Genomic DNA, 14,201 nt, shown 5'->3' on the forward strand with positions numbered 1-14,201 from the left:
GGCATGTTGTCACGTAATTGCTAGGATAAGTAGGCAGCATCTGCATGACGCCTCTGGAAGCTCATGCCTGGTCTCCTGAACCTGCCTTTCTTGCCTCATCCCTTTGCTGATTTTAAGCTGCATCCTTTCGTGATAGGAAGTAGTAACCGAGTATTAATGGCTTTTCTGTGTTCTTTAAGTCCTTCTAGGGAATCATTAAACACAAGGGTGGTCTTGGGGACCCCTGAATTGCAACAGGAATCTCTGGGCCATATGAAATGTGTTTTTCTTTAAAGTCAGAGGACTGAGTTCTAGCCAGGCCTCTGCTTGGATCTGCCTGTGGTTTCCCTAAATGCCTCCTTTGAAGGTACTGAGAGAAGCAAGTGGGAAGGCCTTTCTCTTCTCCATGAAGCAGCCTCCTCCCTGGCCTGCCCCAGGGCCTGCCCCTCCCCTGTTGGCCGCCCCATGTGGTTTAATGGCACTCATTTCAAACAACTGTGGGTGAGAGACTGTATTATCCAAGCTTGTGTGTCAGCTCCTGCCTTTTGGAAAAGTCCCTGCTAAAATTCCAGTACTAATGGGAAAGCACACAGTAAGCTACTATTACCCCTTCATATGCAGAGTAAATTGATCAGTCCACAAACAGAACTGGACTCTCATTAACATGGAAGCTAGAAACTGGAGGTTTGGATGCAGGCACTGCTGGGGCTTTCCCATCCAATTTGAGAGTAGAGAAGGTTCTGCTGAGGTGAGGGTGGTGGGAGCAGGGCTTCTGGGGGCCCTGCAGGACAATTTTGAGGTGTGAGTGTTGGGGGACCAACAAGAGGAGTGTGTTGAAGGAGTGATGGAGAGCTGAAATCAAGCTAGAGGCGAGCCCTAACTTTGTTAGAAAATCAGAGGACACAAACCAGAACTTTAATCCTAGTCTGGTGTCCATGTGTTTCCACCAGGGCAAGTGGGTGATGGTTCTCTAGAGGGTGGGGCTTTGTTGGGGGTGGTGCAGAAGTAGAACCAAGCTGGCCATGTGACATAGGTACATCTCCAGAGAAAGAGGGGGTATACTACTCGCCTTACTTCCTAAGGATCTTACTGAAAACAAGGTTCCTGGTATAGCTTGGGAAAGGTCTCAATGAGTAGAAGGGGGTGATCCCTTTCTGTATCGGGTTTTTACCTCACTTGGTGCTACACAGTTCCAGTGAGCTGAACTAAGATACCTTTTCAAGTGGGGACATTTTTTTGTAATGCTTATTTATGTTTCAAAAGGAGAGAGAGAGAGAGAGACAGCACTAGTTGGAGCGGGGGACAGAGAGAGAGGCAGGGGGAGACACAGAATCTGAAGCAGGATCCAGGCTCCAAGCTGTCAGCCCAGAGCCCTATGCTGGGCTTAACCCCACGAACCACAAGATCATGACCTGAGCTGAAGCTGATGCTTAACTGACTGAGCCACCCAGGTGCTCCTTAAACAGGGACAGTTTTACCTGAATGCTAACATAAGGGAGTATGACCACAATACCTTTAGTTATTTCATCAGAAGTAATGTTTAATTCTCTACTCTAAAGGTGGTTTTTCTTTAAACTTCTCTTTAGGTATATATGGGGAGGTTTTATTCCCTCCACCCTTCCCTTTTCTTTATCCTGCATTTGGGGAGCATGGAGGAATCTGCCCTCAAGATGATCACACGGGGACTGTTAATCCTCCCTGTGCCCCTAGACCCAGAGGATCATAGACCATGGTCTATGAAAAGCTCCACCCCTCACAGAAGGTGGAAATCCTTAGGGGTCTTTATTTCTTCCCTTCTGTCTTTGAAGTAGGTAGGAAGTGTGAGCAGACAAGAGGGGCTCAATCCCCACCCCCACTGAGTAAACATGAGATGTTATAATCAGTTCAGTGAGAAGTCTTCACATTTAAAGCCATTATGAGCAGAAGTTTCTGGAAGGCAGGAACCACATGAATTTGTCTTTGAATTTGAGGGCTTGGCCGGGCCTGGCATTGAGGAGGGACCATCTAAGGTGCTGCCTGACTCCTGATTCAGGACTTTGAGATGTTTAGACCAAGGGGGATCATGAAATGCAAACTCTCTTCCCTCTGTCACCACGGCGTGCCTGTGCAGCTGCTGGCTGGATGTGTTGACGCTCCCAAAGCCCCCCAAACTCTGTGTGGGGGAGTTGGTTGTGAGCCGTGGTCTTTCTGTCTAGCGGTGCTCTCGGTAGGTCATGAACCTCAGTGAGCTCACTCTCCAATTTCATACCCTACAGTTGTGCTGTGTGTCAGCTTGCCCCCAGTTATTGGGCTGAAAATTGTCAGACATGGAACATACAGGTTGTCCTTGCAATGTAATCAATATGGTGAAAACAGGGCCTTCCCAGGGGCACCTGGGTGGCTCTGTCAGTTAAGCGTCTGACCAAAGCTTCAGTCATGATCTCATAGTTAATGAGTTCAAACCTGGCATCAGGTTCTCTTCTGTCAGTGCAGAGCCTGCTGGGGATTCTCTGTCCCCCCTCTGCCCCCTGACCCCGACCCTCTCCCACTCATGCTCTTTCAAAAATGAAAAACATACATATTAAAGAAAACAAAACAAAAAAACCCCCAGGGGCATCCCAAACTTTAATCCTCTAGTAATTTTTTAAAAGTTTATTTATTTTGAGAGTGTGAGTGGAGGAGGGGCAGAGAGAGAGGGAGAGTGAGAGAATCCCAAGCAGGCTTGGCACTGTCGTTGTAGAGCCTAATGGAGGGGTTTGAACCCACAAATTGTGAGATCATGACCTGAGCAGAAATCAAGAGTCGGAGTCTAACTGACTGAGGCACCCAGGCTCCCCTATGGTAATCTTGTTAATCAGCTATGATTCTTCTGGGGATCTTGGGAAAATGCAGACTCTCTTTCAGGAGCTCTGGGGCGGGATCTAACAGGCTTCTGAGAGAGGCCCCCAACCATATTCTGGAAAGCTGGCACCTACTGGACTCTTAGGCGTTGACATGGGGAGGAGGATTAGGTGACCAGTTAGCCACTAAAACCCTTCTCACACACTCAAGCGGAAGACAGAGAAAGGGATCGCAGATCCTACGTTGGTCTGGAGGACCTGGGGCCAGGGCAGGCTGGTGGAGCTCCGGTACCCGCATCGATGCGTTTGCAGCAGCAGGAAGCAGGATGGGCTTATGGTTAGAGCCTGAGGCTTGGGGCCAGCTTGCTTGTTTGAGAGCTGTTTTCTTATGGCTTAACACCTCCGTGCCTCCGTTTTCTCATTTGAAAACGACGATAGGGTAATAATATAGACTGTCCTCCGTAGGGGTGCAGCGGAAGGTGACCGGGTACGTGAGGGACCCCGCCTGTCGATGTCCACAGCAGTGATTTCCTTCTCGGCCAGAGCTCTTGTCGCCGAGCCTGGGACCTCAGGGGGCCCTGGGCTTCTGTGCCCTGCCTGCGTGTTTGTGCAAGCAGCCTTGGGTCTCCTGTTACCCGGGAGCCGGCAACAGACCAAAATAAAGGGAGGGGCCGAGCGGGGAGGGCCGAGCGAGCCTCTGCAGGGAGTCTGACCAGGTCAGCTGGGAATGCCTGTCAGACATCCAGGGTGGCTCCTGCGTGGGGCTGGACGTGGGCGAGTGACTCACGCTGGTGCCCTCTCCACCCCCACGCCCGAACGCTCAGCCTTCCCTGTGCCGAGGCTCACCTAATCCCCACAGTGGGAGTCGGGGGGCATTTGCGCCTGAGCCGAGGTCTAGGGTTGCAGCGCAGTGACTTCACACTCAGCAGCATGTGCCGCTGAGGCCACCGTGCAGCAGGCTCCCGCGAGGTGGGCAGTGAGGTCAGCTCGGCAGCCGCTGCCTCTCTAGCCCGGATCTGGCCACAGGCAGCTGGTTCGCCGAGGCCCGAGGAGGGGATGGCGGAACAGGAGGCCAGTGGGCTTCAGGTCCTGCTGCAAACGCTTCAGGTAGGAAGCGGGGGAGGGGTGCGAGGCCTCCCGGGCAGGCTGGGTCTCTGCAGGCCAGCCTGCCTTGGAGCTGTGCTCCCGCAGAGTCCCCTTTGGCACCAGTGGCCAGTTTGCCAACCAGCAAGGGCGCACAGGAGCCAGCACCAGCTCTCACCTTGAGGCTGACCTAAGTGATGCTGTGGTCTTTAAATATTAACTACAACCATGTCGATGAGTGTGCTCTGCTTCAATTATTGAACCTGGTGGGATTAGAAGCTTGGGCCGAAAAGGTCTGGGTTGGCCAGAGATGGGAAAGATGGAGAAAGCGTGTGTCTGGCAGATGAAGGCCTGGCAGGAGGGCTCTGGGGATTGCCCAGAACAATGGAGGAGGCAAGGGGGAGAGGGGAGGGGGCTCTTCTAGGCTTCACCTGCTCCATGGCTATGGCAAGGCTTGCCCAAGAGGGGTCTGCCTCAGAACTGCCAGGGATGCCTGCTACCAGAGCATCTTCTCGGGTGAGATGTGGCCAGAAGGAATCCGATTCACCAGGGACAGGGGCCTGGGAAGCTGCCTCCCCCTGAATGATTCTGTTCATTCCTGAGTTTGAGAACTTTTGTCCTAGCAAAGTAGTCTGCAAACTTGTCCGCACCTGCAGGGTTTTAGAGAATGGTGACATGCCTGGGACCCACTTGCCAGAATTTGGATTTAATTGGTCTGGGGTGCAGCCTGAACCTGGTTGGAGCAAACTCTGTAGGTGGACCCAACGGCAGTTAAGGACCAGAACCACTGCTCTAAGACCTGGGTAGATGCTTGCACTGAACCCGATGCAGGGAATGCCAGGGCTCAAAAGGGCCTGAGAGGTCTTTTGATTCAGGATTCTAGACCTGAAGTCCATGGACAGGCCTCTCAAGAGGAAGGGCTTCAGGGACTCCATGACCCCATCTCCTGATTTAAGATGGAAATGTTTTGTAGTTATGTTCGTTTTCCCCTGCCAAGAAAAGCTGTCTTAGTTTCCCTCTGGTTCTTAAGGAAATCTATATCTCTAAAAAATTTAAGAACCAATAAATCCAACCTTCCGGTGGACAAAGAAACCGAGTCTCAGAAGTGAAATAGCTTCCCCAAGGTCATGTAACCTTTTGATAGAGAAACTGAGACTAGTACCAAAGAACTTCTCTGTCGGGTTGATGTAGAGTCTTTTGCCTCATTCTGTCTGATGCATAAAAGGCAAGAGTGCCTCTGGGCTAGAAGTATCGGGGGGTGGGAGTGGACCTCAGAGTAAATTTGCAGTTGGTGCCAGAAGTCACTGCAGGTTCAGCTCAATCTCCTATATTCCCACCAGTGGGGATTTATAATTGATATTTAGAATGATCGCTCCAGGGCAACGCAAGATTCTCAATCATCAAAGAAAGATTTAATTATGTTCAATATACCCTACTTAGTTCCCAATTAACCAGAACATTAAAATAACCGGAACATGCTTCCCCTGTGTGCTTTGCTGATCAGAATCTAGTTGCAGAATTGATTTGGGTTCCTGGCCCAGCCCTCTCCATGAGCCCTGTTCCTGCCTTGACAATGGAAGTCAGAACTCTGACATACTTTTACAAAAGAGAACCCAGAGCAGACATTCTGCGGAATGATGTTTCACAGTGGGTTTGATGCTCTACCCTTGAGGACTGCCAGCTTTCTGGATCGCCAAAATGCTTTGGATTGGGGAAGGCCAAAGTTTTTACTAATTCAAGCCAGTACCTCCTTCCTTCCTCATGCATGAAGGTGATAGAAGGCTTTGTATTGCTTCTCAAACCTCTGAGGAAAACAGTGGTGATGTCTGAGCAGGATGTGACCTCAGTATGAGTTCTTTGTCTTTCAGGAGTACCCCAGAAGGCACTCTTGCCCCGGGAAGGGAGAGAGAGAAGGAGAACAGATAAACAGAAAAAGCAAGCACAGAAATGACAAATGTGCCCATGATATGAGAGTAGAAACCCCCATCCCAGAACATCACCACTTCTGCCTTTTGGGGGCACAATATTAAAACAAACCAGGTCATGAAGGAATAGTCATTTTCCACCTGTTACCATTGACTATGCAAACGCGAAAGGGGGAGGTGACTTTTCCTACCTCAGTTTACATACAGCTTACCTCTGTTATGAAGGTATAAAAATCAGATTTTTACCCATACATTTTCCAAGTCCCTGATTCACAGCTTGGGTTTGAGGCAGAAAATCAGACTGAGTCTCTAGGGTCTGGGTGAGGGAAGAGGCAGGCTACAGTGTAGGTGTGAGAGACAGGAAGAATTGGACCCTGTCCCCATTTCTGGCATTTACCAGCTGTATATTCTTAGGCAAGTCCCTCAACCTCTCTAAGCCTTCATTTCTATATCTATAAAAGGAGGACGATAAAACTATGTTTCTCAGTGCTTTGTGTGAGGATTAAGAGAATCCATTTGAAAAGCGTTTGTAAACTATAAATGGCTGCTCAAATGCCTGTAGTTTTTATGACTTCCCCAGTCGAGTCACAGTGGAGAAGCTGGAAACACTAGCCTACACTTCTCATCAACCTGCCCTGCTTTTTTCCCCTGGGTGGGCTCAGATATACTTGGGAAAATAGGAAGGTGGCTCATTCTGTCCCGCTCTGGACTCTCCATGAGGGTTGAGCTAATGGGGAGCATGGGAGCTGCAGGGTAGAAGGATGTGGGCTCCACGCCAGCTCTGATGTCATAAGCCCTCACCCTGTGGCATCCTACAACATGCCAATTAAATCCCTTACCAACACATGAAAAATGTATCATTATTCGGTCAGCTTTGGCATGCTCTGAGCTCCGATGTGGGCACGGTTTTGCTATTTGCATTTGTACTTTATTATTTTATGTTATAGCTGCTCAAACCGAATCCTGGGTTGGTATCTTTGCCAAACGTGCACAGTGAACAAGCTCCTTTTCTCGACTCGGGCTCCAGAAACATTACCTATTATGGATTGTGAGCCAGGCTGCAGGATATGAAGCTTCCTGTCTTGAGTTAGCATTAAGCTAATCTCAGTATTAAGCTAAGATAGTAGAAAACCCGGATGGGACGACAACTTTACTTTTGCCCTTGGACTTCTTCCTCCAAGGATTATTTCCAAGACAACAGGTGATTTCAGCCCCTGGGCTGCAAAGAGGGGATGAATGAAGGATCACTGATTGATATGCTTCATTCACAACTCTTGGGAGTTGTGTTTCCAAAACATGTGCTTGGAAATTTCTTTTCTAGAATTCTCTAGAGAGGGTGTGGGTATCTGCGTCTATTGCACATCCAAAGGACCAGGTGGAATGGAAACTAAGCTTTCCTCCTGGGCATAAACAGAAAGGTTTGGATAAACCAAGAGGAGATTTTTTCCTTTTAGGTAGCAAGCACTGTGTAGACTTTCTAGAGATCACAGAATTTCTCTCTTTGGGGGAATCTGAGACTGTCGGAGGGTTTTGGAGAGTTCTACCTCAACTGCAACACAAATATGAAAACAAACTGAAGTCTGTTTTAATTTCAAGCAACAGTAGAAGCAAAGAAAAAGTCCCATAAGGATATGTACCAAATGAAAAAGGGATAAAGTGGGCAAGAGTTAGCATCTGTCAGTGTCTAAGGAGTGACTTGGTGCCAGTCAAAGTGGGGCATGAACGGGATGGTGCCGAGATGGAAGTGAGGAGAAACCTTTATTCGGTGTTTTGTTTTTTAAGAACGTGTTGCTTTCACAGTTACTTAAGTTCTTTGGAATTAGAGACTGGAAAAAAAAGAATATTTATTACAGATCTGCTCTATGCCAAATGTTCATGTTCATTACCTAATATCGCTCTCTGCCACCTGTGAGGGACGTGTGGTTGTTCTGTCTTATAGAGGAGGACACTGACCTTCCAGGGAAGATTAAGCTGCTTACGGGTCCATGACAGAAACCTAGCAAATCTCTAGAGGAAAGGTGTGAAGCAGATCTTGTCACTTCAACGTCCTTCCACTGGTCTACACTGCTTACATGACCTAGGGAATTCCCATTCTTTGTTTTGAGGGCACTACCTCAGCCTGATGGAACCGGAAGGCTGAGGTGTATGGATTCTCTATGAAAGGGGGAGGTTTATTTAGAACTAAAATATTCCATATCTTGCTTTGTTATGTGGATAAATAGCTCTTGATAAAGGAAAGTAACACTTTTGACTTGGGCCAATTAGATATTTTTAATATCCATTCCTCTATTCATTTCTCCATCTTTCCCTCCACCCATCTTTCCCTCCACCCATCTTTCCATCCATCCATCTTTCCATTCATCCATCTTTCCATCCATCCATCCATCTTTCCATTCATCCATCTGTCCATCATCCATCCATCCATCCATCTATCCATCATCCATCCATGCCTCTGTAGCTTTCTATGTGCTAGAAGAGATCCAGAAGAGACTCTTTGGTAGGATGACGTGTTAAAAAGGGCAAGGTCATTGGATCTTGGCTCAGCCGCATGAAACTGTTGTGACTTAGGACAAACTATTGAACTTCTCTTTACTGAAAAATTTTTTTTCATCTGCAAAATGAGAATTGCTGTACCTACTCATGGGCTTATTATATGTTCAGAGAAAAAGGCATGTAAAGAGGTAAGCATGGTAGTATGTGTCTGATACTACTATAATTAAACACGGTCCCTGCTCTCATGAAAATACAATGTTAAAATGAAAAAGCAGAAGGATAAAAATATTTGTAGAGCAGGTCTGCATACGTTGAATGCCAATGTAAAGGTAAACATCAAAAGAAAATTCTATGGAAGTTGAGAAAACAAAATCCTCTTGGCTGGAGATTCAGGGAAGGCCATTTTAAAAAATGGGTCAGATTTCAGCAGGGGAAGGTATGATTCCCAGAGTGGGGAGGGTGCTCAGTGATCTTCCCCATGCCTGAAAAGTGTAGAGAGGATTTAGGACTTGCCATGGCACTGAGTTCGATTAAAACTGAAAGTTCATGAAGGAGAAGAAAGGAGATAGAAATGTAATTTTCCCAAATACTAGAGAATCCTGAGTACAAGCTTCAGATCTAATAATGCCTTTGGGGATGGCTGCCTACCCCTAAATGCGGGTGCTGGGGGCCCCAGGACACTTAGCCAAGGCAACAGTTCTAGAGCTAATTGGTGAGTTCAAGCCTTGTGTCAGGCTCTGTACTGACAGTTCAGAGCCTGCAGCCTGCTTCAGATTCTGTCTCTCTCTCTCTCTGCTACTTCTCTCTCTCAAAATAAACATTAAAAAATTTAAAGCTAATTGGACAGTGAGTCTTTTGACATGAATGTGTCACTGCTTTTTCCTGTCAAGTAATATGATGTGTTCCTCCTAAGCTCCCCATCCCTGACCTTCCCTCTATCCTTCGTCCTCTTCTTATCCCTGTCCCCAGCCTCCAGCCCCAACCTGCAGACCTCTTTTTTTGCTTAGCTCAATTCTGCACCTCACCCCAAACTGTTCCTAATCCCACCCCAGGGAAAAGAAAAGCTCAGGGACTAAGAAAACTGAATTAAAGCTCAGGGACTAAGAAAGGAGAACTGTTCTAAACATTTCTCTCTCTCTCTCTCTCTCTCTCTCTCTCTCTCTCTCTCTCTCTCTCTCTTTGGAAGGAACAAATTGTGTTAGAGGCAGCATTCGAATATTCTTATGTCAAAGCAGCTCTGATAACATGACTGTGTTCCAAAGACCAGCATTGAGTTGAAAATTCCTGTCCTCACTTGGGAACTGAGAGCAGTTGGCATTTCTCTTCCCTGAGCCCAGATTCTGGATCTGACTGCTTCCTTGAACACCCACCTCCACAGAGCAGTGGGCAAAAGACACGGGGCCAGCATTGCTTTGAGGTGTAATTGGAAATTTGGCATTACTGGTGACATGTTGAAGCAAATGGCCAACACAGAGACCTACACCCACAGTAGGAATCTGTAACCTGGCAACATTTACTCCACAATTTACTCAGTTTCTAAAACTGGAAGCACTCTTTTTTTTGTTATTGTGGTAAAATATACATAACATGAAATTTACCATCTTAATCATTTCTAAGTGTAGCGATCAGTGGCATTAAGTACATTTGTGTTGTTGTAAACCATCACTGCCATCTGTCTCTAGAAACTTTTTCAATTCCCCAAACTAGAAACTTGGTACCCATTAAATACTAATTTCCCACTCGCCTTCCCTCAGCCCCTGGCAACCACCCTTGTACTTTCTGTCTCTTTGAATTTGACTTTTCCATATGAATGGACTTATACAGTACTTGGCCTTTTGTGTCTGGCTTATTTTACCTGGCATGAGATTTTCAAATGGAACCATTCTTACAAAGGCTAAATAGTTTTAGTTGGGGCCTGGGAGCCCCATTTGTAACCAAGGAGGGGAAGTTGGTTTGGGTTGCCAGTTCCTGTACCTGTGAGGGTGGAGCAGGCATCTAGGAGTCAAGCAGGCTGGGGAGAAATGCGCCCTCTCGGGCGTGACCTCCAGATCCTTGTGTCGAACCTGAAATGAAGGAAGTTGAGGGTTGGTGGGACCCATACTTCTTCACACTGAGTGATAAAATATCACTTCAAAGTGATGGATCTCCAAACTAGGCTCTTGTTAGAGAAAAGGGGGTGTAGGATGGGGGCAGACATGCTGAGAATAAAGGAACAAGTAGAATAAGGGTGTCTGGGTGGCTCAGTTGGTTAAGTGTCTGATTCTACATTTAGGCTCAGGTCTGGATCTCATAGTTTGTGGGATCGAGCCCTGTGTCAGGCTCTACATTGTCTCCCCTCTCTCTCTGTTCCTCCCCTGCTCTCTCTCTTTCTCTATCAAAACAAGTAGATAAATCTTAAAAAAAAGAATAAGTAGAACAAAGGACATGGAAGCAAACACAATGGAACAGAGTATGTGCTCAATATATATTTTTTCTTTCTCTCCTCCCCCCTCCTCCCTCCCTGTCTCCCTCTCCCTTCTTTCTTCTTCCTTCCTTCCTTCCTCCCTCCCTTTTTTCTTTCTTCCCCTCTTTCTTTCCTTTTTTAAAATAAATTTTTGGGGCACCTGGGTAGTTCTGTCGGTTGAGCATCCGACTTCAGCTCAGGTCATGATCTCACGGTTCGTGGGTTTGAGCCCCACCTCAGGCTCTGTGCTGACAGCTCAGAGCCTGAAGCCTGGTTCAGATTCTGTGTCTTCCTCTCTCTCTTCCCCTCCCCTGTTTGCGCGCTCTCTCTGTCTCTCAGAAATAAATAAAATGTAAAAAAAAATTAAAATAAATAAAATAAATGTTTGCAAACTGAATCCATTCACAGAACTAGCACCCAGATGAAGTAACAATAAACTCTCAGCATCTGAGAATCCCCCCTTGGGGTCCTTCAGTGACTGCTCCCCCAGTGTGGCTGCGAGCCTCATCCCTAACAGCACAGATCAGTTGTGCATGCCCTGTACTTCATATTAACAGAGCCCTGCGGCCAATCCTCTTTTGTGTCTGACTCCTTTGACCCAGCACTCTGTGCTTCCTTCATGTGGCTGCCTGTAGTTGCAGATTTTCATATTCTCATTGCGAAGAGCATTACATCATGTGAATATGCCACAATTTCTTTGTCCTTTCTAGAGTTCATGATACTTGTGGCAGTTTCCTCTTTTGGGTTCTAACAAAGAGTGTTGCTGTGAACATTCTAGTAACCTGTTTTTGTGAGCACAGGTATGCATGTCTGTTGGGTATACATCCAGGAGTGGAGCTGATAATAACTTCAGTAGATAAAAACACTTTTCAAGAATGGGTGCTCCAAAATAAGCACCTATTAACCATGTAAATACCATTAGTTTCTGAGAGTTCTGGACTGCCATACCCTTTCCCAAATGTGCTCACTCCATATTTGTAGTTGGACGTGGCTTGAGATGCTTTGCATGGAGAGACTTTGTCAGATTCATGTTCTATGTGTTCAATTCACTCAATGTGGTCCCCTCATAGTAATAGCTAAAATAATAACTAACACTTACTGAACAGTCAGGAGCTGTGTAAAGTCGTTCACACGCATTATATCATTTAATCCTTGAGGGAACCCTAAGAGGCAAGTAGTATTCTTATCCTTACCTTAAAGCCCTAAAGCAGAAGACTGGAGAGGTTGACAAATTTCTCAGTGTCACAAGAGTGAGTGGCATTGCTGGAGTTTGAGTGGAGGGACTCTGACATCAGTGGTCTTGATGGGTGTCAATTTGCCAGGTGGTAAGTGTCTCCTGGGAAAATAAAGTCCCCTCTGACGTGGCATACCTGGGGAGGAGGGCAACTGTCCCCAGGAGGTTGAGAGGACTGGCCAAGAGGGCGAAGAGCAAGTGCTTAGGGCAGGGGTCAGCCAACTCAGTCAACTCCAGATAGCTAATTTTTAGGTTTCACAGGCCGTAGGACCTCTGTTGCCAACTATTCAATCCTGCTGCTATAGTTACAGGTGACATGCAGTGAGTGGCATAGCTATGTTCCAGTAAGACTTTATGACAAGAATAAGCAGCTGGGTTTGGCCAGTGGGCAGTGGTTTGCTCACCCCTGGCCTGGAGGCCTTTGGGCACCAGCTTGGTAGAAAGGTGGGAGGTGGCATTGAAAGAGAGAATGGTGTAATTGGGGGCCTGTTGAGCTGCAAAATGCCACAGGGGTGGGGGGAAGCTGCCCTCATCCCCCATGGGTGTCCTGCTCAATAACCAGTCTGTCCATCTGCCAAGGGAGCAGATTGAGTGATGCTCTGGATGTCAGGGTTCCTCTGGGGGGGTGAGTCTTACAGAACCTGAAATGCACAGTTCAGAAGCCACATCCCACTGCCTTCATTTCTCTGGGCATTAGTGGACACAGTGCTGGTGTCCGTCAGTCCTCCGGTGGTGGGCTTTCAAGGCCATTTCATCAGCATTAAATCAGCGTAGGAGGTTACTGTTCTGCACTCGGTTGTATCCAACAATACTATCAGCACAAGATATGGTCAAACAAGTGCTTCTCAAACTAGGCTCTATAAAACACTCGTTTCCCTGGGAAGCCAATGCCCTCACAAAGGGTCTTAGTGACAAATGGATTTGGAATGTTATGATAAATTTACTGGATATCTTTACTGAAAGATAATCTTCTAAACTCTTTTCAAGCATTTACGTCTTTCAGCTCTCAGTTTAAATGTCCTTTACTCAGAGAGAACTTCTCTTGGTGGCTCACCAGATCCCAAAGTCTCCTCCCCTAGTTTGATTCTGCATAGATCTTATATTCCTTGATAATTCTTTGTTTCCTCCCTTCCTTCTTCCATCAGGGTAGCAGTCTCATTTGTCCTGTTCACTCCTGATCTCTACTATCTAAAGCACTATCTAAATCATAGTAGGTGCTCAATAAATGTCTGTTAATTGAATAATAAAATGTACATAGTGTATTGAGTTGGAGATATAATATATAGCATTTCCAAACCATCTTGGGGATGGGATAATTTTTATGGTAAAACCCCACTAGTATCTCACAGGATATTAGGGAGTCGTGGAGCATATTTGGGACATGATGGCAATAGGCCAATGCTACATTAAATCACTGCTGGTCCATGAGGGTTGAATTTCTCTTGGTCCGGAAAGTGACTTCTGGCATGCTGAAAGTATTCTGATCTGAGTCGTTGCAAAGTTAGTTCTATTGGAGACCTAGGGTCATTTCTCTTAGTGGACTCCACTAACCAATGACTCTGCCAACTGTCTGGAGATCTTGAGTAGACATAAATTCTGGTCCTTGATTGGGAGGAAGAATGTAAGCAACACATGTGAGGTTTAGAAACAGTTTCTTCCTGGAGGTCATGAAAGCCATTCTGCTTCTGACCAGGATGCCAGGTGGTGATAAGGATGGCATTAGCCTCAAGTTTCAGATGAAAGGCAAGGTCAGATTTCACAGTTGCGGTATCTGATGAAACTTTCCCTAGGGACATGGGGAGAAGGCAGCATCTCTGATAAATGTCTGGTAATGAACTCTCTCCCCACCTTTCCAAAAACAAAACAAAAGAAAAGGAAACAAACTTCAGTGGTGTTAACATCTCTGATCTCTGGATCTCACCAATCAGTACAGTTCAAGGCCCTGCGTTTCTGAGTCCTGAACATCTTTATCTCATCCCTTTGAAGATGCAAATTAATCTAAGTAACTCCTATGACAATGCAGATACCTTTCACTTCTCATAATAGGAAGAGGCTATAAGCAAATCCCATTTTCTTCTTGGCTTTCATTATTAAATCATAAAACATGTATTATACATCCTCATATATATTGGGACTATATATATATAACAACTAAAATTTTGAAATGAGAAAGAGGCTAAGATGATGATAACATTTGAAGAAAAATGTATATTAAAATTGAAGGA

The 14,201-nt window shown here is 46.3% G+C and overlaps 1 long non-coding RNA gene across 2 annotated transcripts; it reads right to left on the reverse strand.

Moving 5' to 3' along the window:
* Positions 1–7,554: 7,554 nt before the first annotated feature.
* LOC115303002 lies at positions 7,555–12,826 on the reverse strand. 2 transcript variants are annotated; one of them, XR_003913756.1, is made up of 4 exons: positions 12,618–12,826; positions 11,936–12,078; positions 10,274–10,362; positions 7,555–7,632 (listed from the first exon to the last, which is right to left on the reverse strand). It is a non-coding gene; the product is annotated as an uncharacterized LOC115303002 (long non-coding RNA). The 2 variants fall into 2 exon arrangements; XR_003913755.1 differs by having other exon boundaries at positions 12,613–12,826.
* Positions 12,827–14,201: the final 1,375 nt, after the last annotated feature.

This window comes from Suricata suricatta, chromosome 9 (genome assembly GCF_006229205.1).
Source record: "Suricata suricatta isolate VVHF042 chromosome 9, meerkat_22Aug2017_6uvM2_HiC, whole genome shotgun sequence".
NCBI lineage: Eukaryota > Metazoa > Chordata > Mammalia > Carnivora > Herpestidae > Suricata > Suricata suricatta.